Below are 15,944 nucleotides of genomic sequence, written 5' to 3' on the forward strand. Positions count from 1 at the left end.
AAATATTTTAAATGTTTTAGACAAAATTTACTGTTTTAGCTAATAAACCTTTACTTTGTCTTTCAGAGGATGGGAATAATGTCCTTATAGCTTTTAGACTTTTGCCTTTTAACTGAAAAAGCTATGTTGGTGATGTGCAGTACTCATATTTTTTCTCTTTTCTAAGAAGTTTAGGAAGGCATCACTCTCTTCTTAAGTAGCTTAAGGGATGGAAGTCAAATTAGAGGAGATATAGAGAAGAGTAAACTTTTTTCTTAGCACATCTTATCTTTCCTATTTTGAGCGCAATCACAGGAGAACGTATTTCAAGGCTTAGTGGTTTGACACTGAAATCAACAATATTGCTATTTCTCTAAAAAGCATCCCATTGTTTTTGTACCTAGACAGCTGAATAGGGACAAGAATCAATATCTAGAAGGAGCATATGCTTGCACATTCTCTTCATGGTGTGGTCTCAGGAGTAAAACATACTTGCTGATATACTGTTATTGGTTGACCATATGTTCTGGTTCTGTTTATGTAGAAATAAACATCCCGGATGTGCATTGACACTTGAAAGTTGCATTCCCACTTACATGTAACATATGCATTTCAGTCAAGTTATATATTCAGAGCATTTAGCACATTCTCATTCTTAAGATGCAAAAAGAAGATCCAGATTGCAATTTGATTCCCAGCATTGTTTTTGCCTCCTTCTCTCTGCATAATTATTTTATAATGATGCAAAAGACTGACACTGAATCCTAAAATAATGAAAGTCAGTGTAAAATTACTATTGGAATTTATATGCTTTGCATTAAGTTGCAGAAGACCAAATGTAGCAGAAATGTAGAAACAGGCAAAACTTTTCTTAGAATTAAATGAACTACAAGATGACTTGTCAGGAACCTCTGTCATCATGCATCATAACAGAATCATATAGGGGTCAGGACAATATTAATGTAACTTAATAAACAGGCAGGACTGATGGCTCGGAATGCCAAATAAATTACAACATACCAAAAAATGGACATTAAATCACTATTTTGTAGAGTGGAGATAAACCCCTGTAGCAGGAAGGTCTGTCAAAAAGATTGTGACTAGTATACTACAGATTTGAGAGGGAAGTTTATGGTCAAGATAATGCCAAAGGTTTGCCCAGTAAAAATAAATAAGGAGTTTGAGTCAAGACAGCAAATAAAAACTATTCCAGATTTAATTGCTCTTATAAAAATCAAGTAGTGTTTGGACTGAAGAGATATAATAAGTCTTTTACCCATCTTGATCAGATCAACCCCTCTCGAGAACAGATGCAGGGCATTCACTAAAATTTTTAATGGATCTATCTTTGTAATATACTTTTGTTAAAATGATCACAAGTAGCTAATGTTAGAGATAAAAGACGAAAAACCCCGATGTTTAAGTTGACTTCTGGCTCAAGGTGCCAATTTCTGATACAGGTGAAATTAGAATTTTTTGCCGTTTTCCATAGTTACATAGAAAGATGGTAGGCAAATAATTCTCTTGTAGGTATTACTCTATGGGAGAGTTTCCTGCAACTTCATGATTTGACACAGGTAAAAATAATATAAAATAAATTTAAAAAAAGAAAAGAAAAGGAAGATACTGAGAGAAGGAGCCTAAAGAACGTTCATGGAGTCATTCTTATTGGTAAACTTTTTTGAGACAGTAGATGCTGAATATAAATACTTTGTGTTAAGTGTTCCACCCACAGAGTTTGTGTGAGTCTAGAAAATGAAGTGGAGGATTTAAGCAAATGAGGAATGGTGGATACTTGAGGAGAACCTATACTTTCATATCTTGGCTTAAAAGAAAAGGAAGGTGTTATGACTGATCTGCAGCAGTACATTTGTCAAGAAGTTAGCGTCTGAGGAGATCTGTGGACAGGTGAGGTAGCATGTGAAAACAAATGAGGTGAAGAAGATACTGACAGTAGGAAGAGACTGTGCACATAGAAATAGAATAGATGAAAACTAAACAAGCCAACAGAGAAATTACTGTTAACAATATGGGAAGACTTTGGGGTATTTCTGTTAAAACTTTCAGAGAACTAGTTGCTTTTTGGCACAGTTTTTAATTTTTATATATGTGTTTTTCCATATTAAACAATAAATATTTAAGTAATATGATGATTGCAGCTCATGCTGATCCAAAATATAAAAAACAACTGTGACTGACAGAGCCAGATGGAGAAAAACTAACAAATGGGAAAATTTACCACTGTAAATAGTAAAAAAAAATCCAAACATATAATGGCAAAAAACCAGATTGTAGAATTTATATTTATAGGTTAGAGAACAGTGAAGAAAATATAACCGAGAACTGCTAAAACTGTTGTGGCTTTTCCATTTTCAGATGTCCAAGTGGATACACATTTACAACCTCTTAACAATAGTAAGCACTATGTACATACATGTAAGTATCATAAACTTTAAACATCCTTTCTGATTAGTTATTCAAAATTGAAGCCACTGTATTTTCCAAATACATTCTGGCAGTCTTATCTTGTATTTCTTAGCAGAAAAATTACCACCGGAATTCAAGGAAACAAAAGCTGAAATATTGAATCTGTGTATTTGTTCAGGCAATTTAAGACAAGAGGAAAATTTCCAACCTAAAAGGTTAAAAGACTGATAAATATCAACTAGGAAGAAATAGAGGGAGAATCCTTACAATAAAGCACTTCTTAATCCTGCATCACTTTGCCTGACAATACCTATTTCAGAGCATATATTTTAGCAGTTGAACTAGTGGGGTCATTTAAGAATGCAATTTATCAATCAAGAGATACTCTTTTCCTTACTGCCCAATGTTCCTAAAGATAGCTTCAGTTATATCATCTGCAGAAGCACTGTGCTTCTTCTACTCTCTTGTTATTGGCAATAATGGAAGCAAAATGAGAACAGAAAATCACTGCCGTGTCTGCCTTACTGTGCCAGTTTCTCACAGGCTGAAATCTGAGCCTGGCTAAAACCACCTGTATGTTCAAAATATATCTAGTGGGGTGCTGAATCAATTTTCTTGTGTTTCCAAAGCAGACATTCTTTTCAAATTCATCAGATGAATGTGTTACACCCTGAATTATCTCAATATACCACCGATCCAATTCCACATCCAACATTTTCTGAGTGAGAAAACACCCAGTGATGCCCCGAGGAACAGTAATGTGCTGAGAGTGCAGCTGAGACACACAGGTTGTATACAACAGATGGTACTGAGCATGTGTTTTAGGCAGAGCTGCATGACATTTACTCTGAAAGTGCTACTTTTTCTTAATATATTTCCTCGGTGTTTTCACTACATTGTCAACTTTCATTCAAAAGCTGGAGAATGTTCGTTTCAGACAGGAAATCTGGGAAGGAGCCATCTTTGGCAGGAGCCACTTTTTCCTCTCCAGTTGTGCATTAACACACTGCCGAGGCATTTCTGAGTGCTGGTTTGGAAATTAGAGCTTCTTATTTCTCAGTAATAGAATATTAGTTGAAAACAAGAAAAAGATGAAGGAAAAATAGTCTACCAAATTCTGTGCAGGAAATTGCTTTGCAGTTGCCCATTAAAAACACTTTGAAGTGCGACATCTTAGCTCAGGCACCTAGGAAAGATTTCCCACTGCATAGAATAAGTAAATCATTACTTTCTGAAGTCATCAATGCATTTAGGAAACTTGTAAGGTGATGAAGGCAAAGGACATTCAACATCCAAGCCAGATCTTTGCTGTTTGTGAGCAGCAGGTATCTCTGCAGCATCAGGTACAAATGAGTTATTTAGCAGTCTTGTCATAACTGCACCTATAGCCCTCAGAGTTTACAGCAGGTATGCTAATATGAATATAGCCTCTCCTGCTTTAGGTTGATGCACAGTCTGCTTTTTATACATATTGAGGGGATTTTAGATTCGAGTTTTGGGGAAGATTGACTTTTAAGGGTAGAACTTGTGATAAATGTCAGGAAAACTTGAGAACTGCAGTGAGCAGAGCATGGTCACAGCAATCCTTGACCTTCCAATAAGTCATCTTGCACAACATTTTCATCGTTGTATGCGTGTTTCTTGCCAACATTTCATAAAAACACTTATGTATGAAACAGCTCCCTAATGTGGAGATATATCAAGCCCCATTAAAAATGAAGCCAGCTGTACTGTTTATAGGTGTATTAGATTTTAAAATTTTTTTTTAATGAAGTTTTATGTGATAGACGGGAGAATGTGGTCTTTTATAATAGATATTTCTGAGAGTAGTCATTGTCAGGGACTTAAAAACAACGGGTTTGGAGTTTGTAGAACCTTTTTCTTCAAGCTTCAGATTCTTCCACTTACGTTGTTTTGTACTTGTAGGTTTCACTACTAAAACCAAAAAAAAAATTCCTCCTCTGGAGAACTGGAAAAGGCAAAGAAGAAATCTAAAACCCAGTGGCAAAACTAAACCCCAAAATCCTTTCTGAAATTAAAATACCTTGCAAGCAAGGACATTGTCATTGAACACCAATGAACACATTGTGAGCACAGAAAAAGCTTATTCTTCTAACTTTGTGCCATTCAAGAACTAGAAAATGCTCCAGCCACTTCTCTCCTATGCTCTCCACAACTTCTGATCAGCACCATGACCAGAAGTGGTCTGAGTGGGACAGATATGCCTGGGGTTCAGGAGCTAATGTGCATCCAGCCCCATCTCTGCAGGCTTCCCAGGCTGCCACTCTTGCTTTTCCAAGAAAGGAAGACAAGGCATCTCATTAAGGTCTGCAACTTTTTCCTCAGAAGGAAGTTTCAGTTTTCAGACAAAAGCTTCAATCAGAAGAGTCTGTAGGAATGGAAAAGTTTTGTATAACTTCAAGGGCTAGCTTCTTTCTCTGAGGGAAACTCTTTTCCCTTACCAAGGTAATTCAGGATTAAACAAAGCACTGCCCCAGATTAATCTGATAAGCAATCAGAAGTCCACAAATATCGTATTGCAACCTAGTACTGCCTTTTTCTTTTTCTTTTACTTCCTTTGAGAACTAGCTAATTGTCACCAGGGCTTGGGTTGAAAAAGAGATTTCTTCTATCCTTCCAGTGAATGTCGAAAAAGGGTAGAAAAATTAGGTTTTTAAAGCTGATTTTGTGGATTAACTTTTTGCAGAACCAAGGTGGGAGGACTTGGTGCTACAGCTGAAATACTGATGACCATATGCATTAGACAATTTGTTTTTGTACGAGCCCTCAGCTGAGGTCAGTTCCATATTCCCATTAGTTGGCCCATTTGTTTTCCCTTCTAACCCAGGGGTTTGTTGTTTGGGTTTTTTTTAAAGATTAATGTAATTATAACAGGAATTTTCTGTGTTTAAATAGTTTTTAAACTAATTTGATGCAGTCAATATTTCCTATATTTCTTTTCTCTAAAAAAAAACCAACCAAAAAAAAAAAAAAACCAGAAAAAAAGGAGGGACTCTGATGGCTATATTAGTATGTCACTATATAGTAGACTCTGTCATTCCTACACACAATTAAAAAAAAAAATCCCAGGTTGTTTAACCTTGCTTAAATCATGACAGCAAATGAGGTTAATTTAAATGAACTGCATACTGCTATAAATTAGTAAATAAGACAGTCAATTAACCAAATTAAATCTTATTGGAAATTGGCTGCTGCCATCTGGAAATTTTTTATTAGACTTTATAGCTTGCATGACCTTTAGAGTGCAACTGGCAGGATTTTTTATTTCTCTAAGAAATGCTTGACTTAGAAGAATGAAGTATTTGTAAAACATTTTTAGTATTCCTGTACTTGATGGATAATTGTAGTGGGATATAAAATATTCCTGTCAGTGAAGAGACAGTTAAATAGGTATGGAGTTTCTTACTGAAAAATCTGAGTTGCTTGTCTGTGTGCTGGAATCCATTTTTCTGTGGTTGTTTTTTTCCTTCATATTAATGATACAGTCTTCTAATACACTGTGGAATCTATTACAGAAGATTGGCCTTTATCAGTCAATCTCTAAGATGTTTAATTTTTTAAAATTTGCTATCCTTTAAAATGTCCAGAAAAATCAGAGTCATGAGTAGTGATGTTTTAAGGTATCATTTCAGTGTTACCAAAGCAATTCTCTCTATGGGCAGCTTCAAAGAGTATTATCTAGTTGTGTTTAATACATGTATGTGCTTTCCCTGCAGAAAAACAGCAGGGTGATGCAATCCTGGGGGATAACTTGCTTAGTGTTAGCTTAGGGTTCACTGCACCTTGCTTTGTATGTATAACTTCTGGGCAGTTAAAGGGTTTATGGTACCACATAACGTTGCCCTTACCTTTAGCTGGAGGGAGCTTTTGTAGCGTTCTGACTTCATACAGGCTGCTTAACCTGCTGCCTGTGTCAGTTTGTAGACATGAATTTATACTGAGGGAAAGTCTCCTTTTCCTGGTAGCCCTGTATACACAGGGACTTTAGTGGCAAGCGATAGACTGCCCAGGGAGATTGCCCAGAAGCTTTGTGGAGTCTCCAGCCTTGGAGATATACAAAAGCCATCTGGACACAAACCTGGCAACTGACTGTAGCTGGCCCTGAATGAGAAGAGAGGGTGGTGTGGACATGACGATCTTAAGAGGTCACTTCAAGTCTCAGAGGCTCTGTGATTCTACCCTTAAATAACCCATGCTCATGGCCACAGCAACTCCATATTTGTTGTCTCCAAGTGCCTTCTCTCTCATAACAAATGGTCCCATTCTTCAACTCAATCAGGTGACAGACCCTTGCAAAGAAATAATGATAGGAAATATTTGCCAAACTCCCAAGCTGTTGACCTAAGCCCTGGCCTTTTGCCTGGCTCTTAGAAGCCCCTGGGATAAAATTATTTGCTTCAAGTCATAAACTGCTTTTGCCTCTGTCAAGAAATGTGCTACATGATGCTTGACTAATGCGCAGTAAAGCTGTCACTGTACTGCACACATATGCATGAACAGACGGGCTGAGGTGCCCAGATGCCACAGAACTGGTCATGTGGCTCGAAAGTTCCCTTAACTGGAGGAAGAGTTCTGCTTCTTTCAAGCTGAAGAGAACAACAGAAATACACAAACACAAGTGGGGGGTTTTTTTCGGTTTCTGGTTTGTTGGTTTGTTTTTGGTTTATTTTCCCCCCAGAGATCTGCTAGAACCAGTTTGGGAAGAGAAGGGATTTGGGGAAAAAGGGCACTATTGTGACACAGGTAACAAATCTTTCTATGCATACATATGTTTCATATATAGGTGCTATCAAAGCTCATAATAGTTTCACCACATTTAATGATTTAGCCTTACATGTCCAACAAATGTGCTTTTTTTTTATTATTTACAGTGGTATCTTTTGCTGCACTCACTTCCCTAAAATAACTGCCATGCATTGCTTAGTATAAGATCTCCAGCTTTCCATATTTAGAGAACTTGCTTGTACAAATCATGGTCAGTTTAACAATTATTTTGAATGCATGAAATTACTGGGGAACTAAAAACCTGGGTTGAGTGAAATTTTGATAATGACTGAGATCCAGAGTGTAAAAGCCTCTAAGCTGTATTTCCTAACTGGGTCCTGCCAGTTTGGCAGCTGCTGGCAACAGGTAGAATTCATGCCACAGACCCTGGAAATGTACCTCCTACCAGAGTTATGTCCTGGGAGATTTTTACACGATGCTGAAAGAAATGAACAGCTCCACTGTAGAAAAATTTTATGGCCTCCTGGAGGGCAACAAGTGGCTGAATGATCAGGGAGAGAAAATCTGCTGGAAGGCTTTCATGTTTCATGTGATCTCTTCTCTAAGGAGGCAAGGGTATGCTAGAACAGCTTTGATCCTTAGGTATCTATTTTTTCCTCAATTCCACATGGTTGTCAGTATATTGAAACAGAAACTTGGTCTGGAGGCACTTACAGTGCTGAGGTGTACTGTATTACTTCTTAGAGTGGAAAGACTCAGACTTCTGCTAAAACTTCAGAGGCTGGATTTGTCTCAGTCGATTTTAGTTGAGAGGCTCAGAGTCTAGGGAGCCTTCAAGAGTGAAATAATGTGGGGAAAAAAGATGGATATGGTGGTGGAAAAGTTTGTTTTAAATGAGGTAGGGATCCACTTCCTTGCATGTGTTAGGTAATATGAAAGCATAAATATTGAGTGCCTGCTACACTCATTCAGGTAGACCCTTGGGAGTACTGTTTTTGAGGGATGACTAAAGGCATGCCCTGCCTCAATCACAAGGCAGTGTGGGGTGATGAGATGCTGTGGTTAATATGTGCTCTGCTATTTCCACACTTCTGATATTACCTTTTAAACCAGTTTTCCAATACATGTTCTCACAACTTAATTTTGTGTTTATTTTTAAAGGTAGGGTGGTGTTTTATTTTCAGCTGTTTTCACAACATAATTTTTATTTCATTAACTTCCAGATAATATTTTCTATTTTTGATAAATATCAGAGAAGAGGTTTTTGAATTAGGCTACACCAATGAAAATAATTATCGGAAATGACAATAATGTATGCCACTTTCTTGCCAGTGTCTACTGTAAAAACATGAAAACTAGGTATCAATCTTATGCTCTTGCACACTCTGTAATGGACTAAAATATTAGCTATTCTTTTGAAAAGGGTTGCTTCAATACATAAAACACACAATATTGAGGGTAGTGTGGAAGTACACTTATTGTGATTAAAATTAAATACAATGTGTATCAGAAAAGTGCATCCAAAGCTTATAAATTCTTACTGCAATTACCTCTGCCAGGGGCTTCTAATTTCTCTTGGTCCCAAATTGTAACATTTGTTTGTTTCTAATTGTAACAGTACTCCTGCTTGCTTCAGAATTTTGCCTAATCACCTGATCTGATAGATCTGTGGAACTGAGTGTATTTGTACATCGCACTCCATGCCTGTGGGAGCATTGGAAAGCAATAAATATATTATCTGTCTCTTCAGCTCTACTGCTGCTTTACAGTCCCTATGATGCTGTACCAGAGCTCCAGAATATTAAACTACCTGACAGTCATTAAGTCCTAAAGGCTGGATATGCTAATAGGGTATATTAAATATTTGACTTTAGTTGATGCTATATGAGCTTTATCCTTGTTCTTGTTACTAAATTCAACTGATATTAAGTTTTAATGTGTTTCTCTAAAAATATATGCACCATAAAAGATTTTATTGCAAGGGCTGGGTTTTGGAGATGGATGAAACCTTAATATGTACTGAGCACAGGTAAGTTGTGTACTCCTAAACTAAACTGTTCCTTGCAATTGGAATTGAGCTTCTCAGCTGAGTGGGATTCTCTGTGCTGTTCAGGAACCTTAAAGTAACATCTTTGATAAAAAGTTATTCTTCAGTGAAAAATTGTGTGAAGTCATTCAGATTTTTAACCTCCTAAAGTATAACATTCCAGCCTTATGAGTATTTCTTTGAACACATTCAGTAGTACATTACTGTAATGGACAAATTTTTGTTTTCTTCCTCTTTTCTATCTTTTTCTACCGATATTAATCATAAAGTTGCAGTTTCTGTGTTGCAAATAGTTCAGTGTGAAAGAAAAAATAATTTATTGGCTTGGGCTTTTTTCTTGTCAGAACTGTGGAAACCAAAGTCTCTTTATTGGAATAGGTATAGAAAGGTTTTTAATATGAGATGGGAGCTCTTTGGTTTTCAAAGAATATTCTGTGACTGCTTTCTACAGGAGGCAGCTCCTGACTCATCTTTTTCTATAGAGCTGTAACTCCTCCCCTTTAGTCAAGGAAGAGATTATTAACCATTTTGCATACCAATTTAGTTATCAACAAAAGATGACATCCTGTATCTCTTGAGGCTTTCAAACACTTTTTCAGTGTTATGCTATAGCAAATAGGATGAAAATCTTCCAAAGGAGGGATAAAAATTGCCATCTTCTGTGGTGTGATGGGGAAAATTCATTGGAGACCCAAGCTGTATTTCCATTAGGAAGCACTTAGTGGATCTTTTTACTCTCTAAAATTAAATTTTGCTTGATTTGACTTCTGAAAAATCAAGAAGAAAAACAACCTGTCAATGTTGAATGTATCTATCTGGGAAAAGACCTGAAAATGAGAAGTTGAGGTCATCTATGAAAGTGTTTGGGAAGCCAAGCTGATCTTACTGGTAATTATACTCTATAGAAGACCAAAAAAATGATGGCAATTAGTTAATTTTCTCCTGTGTTCAGTGGAACTTTATTCTAGGAAAAGTGGTTAAATAATTTAGCTTCTTTGTATTACATGATGTTTCAGAACAGCTTGCTAAATATATGGAATTCTTTCTTATAAAGAAAGAATAATTTCTTATTTAACAATTAGATATATTATATAGAAGGTAAGTTGCTGAAGGTAGATAGAAAAAAAAATCTTTAGACCATTTTCGATACTAAAGAGGACAAATATAATTTGTAAATCTACTTATCACTTAATAGTCTTTGAGAGACTAATCTGACCTTTCTTGTAGGTATCAGAATTGCAAATACATAGTTTGAGATAACTGAGGGTTAAAATGAGTGCTATGAGTGGCACTTTAAATACAGGGCAAAGTAATCTGTTGTTTAGAGTGTTCTTCAGTATTTAAATTTTTCAAAACCTTTGTATCTTTTGCCTGTATTATATTTTCTGTGAGCTCTTCTGTGACTGAAGTTGTATGAAGTGGAACAGGCATGTTTTGATAAGTAACTCTTGTGCCATATCTATATCTCAGTGCAGTACATTGCAAGTTTTTCTTTCTTCCCATATTGTAATTTGTTTGTCATAAACTTCATGAAATATCAAGAGAGACTATTACAGTTGACAGACGCAAGTGCTGCATCACTGGCTTAAATGGATTTGTGCCTGCCTACATCCATCATAAGTTTGGTTGTCTTCCAAAATATTTTTTCTGTTGGAAATGGCAATTTCAGCCTGTTCCACCAGCAATGTTGCTAGAATTAATGGTGGCATTATGCAGTGAAATGTAACTGGTCAAATTATGCCAGTTGTTTCTTTCATTAGATGACCTTATTTTTGTTTATATTTCAATGCTTCTGTTTTATGAAGAATGCAGGAGGTTTTGAAATTAATTTGAATATAGAAAAAAAAAAATCAAACCTTTCTGTTTTAATAGTGTTACCCAAATGTCATTTCTATGTTGATATGTATTACTGCAACCCTAGGGTATATCACTGTGTCCCACAGCCATAGGGAGGAGGAGAGAAGATCCAGCAGACAGGAATTGTGCAGCAAGATTGATTTATTTAATTATTTTACAAACTCTTTTATAGACTTTTTTCTTCATAGTCTAATTGGACAAAGGATCAGCCACCCCTTGGGGTGATTGACTAAAATCCTAAAACATCCATTGTCAAAATATTTTTCTACTATACCATAAACAAGACTTTTCAAGGCTGCAGGTGTTTGTTTGTTTACATAACTCTGCTACCTCTTCTGTGAGAGAGAAAAGTCTCTCATGGGCTTAGAAAATAGCAAGAAAATCCTAGCTAGCAGCATTTTTGTATCTACAGATATGCATAAACACTGCAGCTTCAAACAACATTTTGCTAGCCAGTCATTTTGGCAATATTGTTTTTCCTGTGCTGCATCAGATGTTAAATAGCTAAATTTCAAGGCCCTTCATAATATCACTCCTCCCTGCTTATTTCCCATTTGGTGTCAAACGCCTCACTCTTGCTCCCAGGTGACTCCTGATGTCAGCATTCCACAATGGATTTCAGCAAGCCCTCCTTTGCTGTACACTGTCCCTCATGCTTGAGAAGAGATTTCTGTAACTGCCTGTTGGGCTACTTTATGATCGCCTTCAAATCCCTCCTTCCCTCCCCTTTGCTCGGATGCCTCCAGGGATCATGCCAACAGTCAGGCTGGTGATGTGTTATGACTACTGCCAATATGGTCCCACAGTTTCCATGTGCTCCCCTATCTGCCTCCATCTGTTCTCCTTTCCCTTGCATTCAGGATGTGCTTATGTGCCTGTCACTGTTGCAGGGGGAATGGCAAGAGAACTGAAGTCACTTGACATTAGCTAATGAGGGCACAGGGAGCCAGGAGCTCAGCATGGGGGACCTCTCCGGGTCCTGGGGTGCAGCACAGTTCTAGCCCTGGCTGTGGGAGCAGACACTCCTCCCCAGCTGTGTTTCCTGCGTGTGTATGTGGACATCCTGCTCCATGGCCAGGGTCCCATCCTGAACATGAGCCTCTTCAGACAATTCTCACACAGCTTTAAAAACCTAACTTTTATGAGACAGTCATCTGAAATTTAGCAAGTGGTAAACAGAAGGAAACATATTTTTTCTTAATGCTAAATTGCTACTAAATTTCTGCTAAGTCAGATAGAGACACACAAAGTGAAAAGGACGTGGAACTCCAATATATATCAAATAGAAATCAGATGTTTTCTAATCCATGCTAGCAATGTCAATTAAAACTGAAAAAAACAACACCATGTGTTGGTGCTGAAAAATAGTATCTCAGTAAATGATTAAAGATAATGTCACTAAATCAGCAACATTTTGACATAACAAAAATTTTTGATATTTTAAAAAGTTGTGCACAAATATAAACAGAACAGATATTAAATAGATGACACAGCAGCCAGGTTCTACATCACCAGAGATATTTTAATATGTACTGTTCTGGGCAGGATGTCTCGTCTGTGATCACAGCATAATTGAGTCTTCTTTGTGAGCCTCTATTAGTCATGTTTATTGCCTCATAATTTCAGACTACAAAGTAATCCTGTATGTTCTTGGAAGTTATGTGTTCAGGAGTTTTTACCTGTGAATAGGAGCCCTAAGCAGCTATTTAATTTCGGTACGATATGCATTTATTTCAAAGATTTGAGTAGATATATTAAAGCCACAGAGTTTATATGACTGTCCTTAATCACACAAGCATTTAACTTTGGATGGACAGAGTTTACAGAATTTCAGTTTCAGAGGGCGGGATTCAAGGCTTTCTGAAAATTCAGTTGGATTATATTTTGTTCATAAGATTTTGAAAATATTGTGACGTGTTTCTTTTATTTAGTTTCTAGAAAAGGAAGATTTTATTTGAAAATTTTACTTGATCTTCAGAGTAATTTCACCTCATATCAGACAAACTGTTTTTATAGATTTTTTTGATTTATAGGGGACAACAAGTAATTTCTAGTTTTGTAAATAGATAGCTTTGGGGGTTTCAAGCTGTTCCCGTCTAGATTAAACAAAACTTACAAACAAAACTAACCAAAACTCCCCAAAACACTCCTTTCCCCAAATTAAATATTTGGGTGTAATTAAATATCCTTGGTCTTCTCTGGTGAGGATAAGAATACTTTTTTCCTCTTGCATAATTCTGAGGTCCTCTAATGCTGGTATGATGACTACCTCAAGTAGGAATGAAGTTGCAGTCAAGTCATTTCAAATGAGAGCTAGGCAAGACAATAGAAAAAATGTTCTCTAGAAAGATTACAAAATATCTAGACAACTGAAGTGTTACATAAATTCAGTATGTAATCCTCCTTAGCAAGAATTACAAGAGGAATCTATTTTAGATCATTAGTCTGAAATCTGAATGTTACTGCTACTGGTGTTATTATCAATTAGTAACTTGTGACATATGGTGGTAGCATCATTAGAGATAATAATAGTTAAGACTTATACAAGATTTGCAGTTCTGCAGTGCCAACTCAACTGGGCCAAGAAAATGCACCTAACAGATTCGAGCATTCTGCCTAGGAAAATAAAGCCCAGTGACGTGTGCAGTTATGAGCCTTTGTCTTAATCTGGCAGCAATATTGCCATTACTGATGTACCGGTTTCCACAGTCGCTTTTTAAAATAAAATTTTAGAAAAATGATGATCATTGGTACTGCAAAACTTCAAGCTCTTAAAATAAAAGCAAGTTTTGAATTACTTCTCCAATATTTTTCAGTGGGATGTGGAGGTTTGTCTTCTTAGTTGCAGGGCTTTTGGGGAAAAGTAATGTATTAGGAGGAAGATTAGAGCACTAGTAACAAGAGAGAGACCTGAATGTGCCTGACTACAGACATAAGTACTTTCCAGGAATTCTTATTAAATATGAGCTATGCCTGGAGTTAAAGACATAACTCACTAAAGTCAGTAGTTTAAAATGGAGAAGTCTCTCTAAAACTGAGGTGGTAAAAGAAGCAGTATGAGTTGAGCAAATAGAGTGTCTTGTAAAATGCTCTTAGATGGTCCCTGCTTGCTTATCCCTCAGACCTTGTCTCAGAACAAGTATAACCAAGAGGTTTTTTCTTTCAGGGGATAATACATACTGGTGCTTAGCCAATTTCACTGTCACATTAGGAATACTTACTTACATGTCATCTTATCTCTTCTGCACTTTAATCAGCAAACATAAACTTCAGTGGTCCATAATAGTAGCATTTAACACCTATTTTACTACTTAGTCTCTCTCACTTTTTTAATTATGTGTTTTGCCCTAGCAAGTACACAAATAACCTCCATATAATAGCCAAAAAAGACTTTGTTTCTCAGTCGTGCCTAGAAATAACAGTAACTACTCCAGCTATTATTACATATGATGTGATGATTTCAAAATGAATTTTTGGGGTACTGGACACATGTAAATGTGGAAACGTGAAACTAAGAGCAAGGTTTTTAAAATCTGTTAATGTATTTGGTTTTCTTTTAAAAAAAAGGGATTTTTGAGAAAAGTAGCTGTACATAATCTTCAGAAAAAGAATCAGTACTTGTTCGACATCAGATAGCCCTGCAAACTTTTCTCATCTTTCCTGTTACTTAACAGTAATCTCCAGAAGTGGTTCATAACTAGACATTATAAATTCAAACATTAAACACACATTTCCACTTAAATTTTTCTTTTTTCCTCACAAGCAAATGTTAACTCTTACAATATTTACTTGATTTTAAGGGCCTCCAAGACCCATTTGAGCTAATGTGAGTTTTTCCATTGAGTTCTGTCAAATTTCAGATGGTCTTGCACACTTAATTAATATGAGAAGTTACTTATATTTTTTGATAACTTAGTCATGCTGAGGACATAAGCATATACCGCTAATAAGATTTTCAATAAAATACTTACTGGCCTAATATAGATGGTATTACTCTAAGACTGAAAAACATCATCTACAACGTCTGAGTGAAAAATCAGGCTGCACATTTCTGAATCTCTATGTGATGAGTATATTATACCAGTGATGCTCCGGTATAATGCTTTTTCTGAGGAAACACATGCCTAGAAAAACAAGATTTTAAGGGAACTTGAGAAACATCTCAAGATGATCATAGCAGGAAAAAAATGCCCACTTTCAAATGGCCACTGTGGCTTCCTGAAAGCATTCTTGTTAGTGGAAAAGTTTCAGTTACTTAAAACAAGGGGACATGGTCAATCTTGGAAGGGATGCATCTGAGTAGAAGTGTTGGGGAGAACTGGCCTGCTGCTGCAGTCCAAGGTGGTTCTGACCACGTATAGATCAGGGCAGCTCATGAATATTACAGTCTCCTAGGACTGACAGCTCCACTGAAGTCCCACATCTGATCAGGTCTTCAGCAGATGCAAGATTTGTCATCGTGTTGTGGTTAAAGATTTACCTCTAGAATTCTTGATGGGCCAAACCCCCACATTACTGATACTTTTTCTCTGTTGACATTTGTCATTCTCATGAATAGTTTCGTTAATCCCTCTGTCGCTTTCTGCTTTTGTTGGACTGATGATGATACCTTAAATGCTGCTTTACTGATACAAACAGCTTAAACTTCTTGTTTAAAGTTTGTGCTTATGCACTTCTTGTGGATATAAAGTTTGTGCTTATGCACTTCTTGTCCATAAAGAGCCCTTTTATAGATTATATTAACAGATAATTAAGTAGCCTTACCAAAATTGGTATAATATTTTCTACTTGGACCTCATACCTAGGAACGTTTTAGCTTTGGGGTTTCTAAGAGTATATATTCTGCTGCTTCTGGCCTGTATTGATTTCAGTTGGGTAACTATTCGTT

The 15,944-nt window shown here is 36.5% G+C and overlaps 1 protein-coding gene across 3 annotated transcripts in view; it reads left to right on the forward strand.

The window, feature by feature from the left end:
* Positions 1 to 15,944, forward strand: part of RALYL (RALY RNA binding protein like) — a 388,415-nt gene that overhangs the window by 89,432 nt on the left and 283,039 nt on the right. The window lies entirely within an intron of this gene.

The sequence above is a fragment of the Corvus hawaiiensis genome, chromosome 26 (assembly GCF_020740725.1).
Source record: "Corvus hawaiiensis isolate bCorHaw1 chromosome 26, bCorHaw1.pri.cur, whole genome shotgun sequence".
Lineage (NCBI taxonomy): Eukaryota > Metazoa > Chordata > Aves > Passeriformes > Corvidae > Corvus > Corvus hawaiiensis.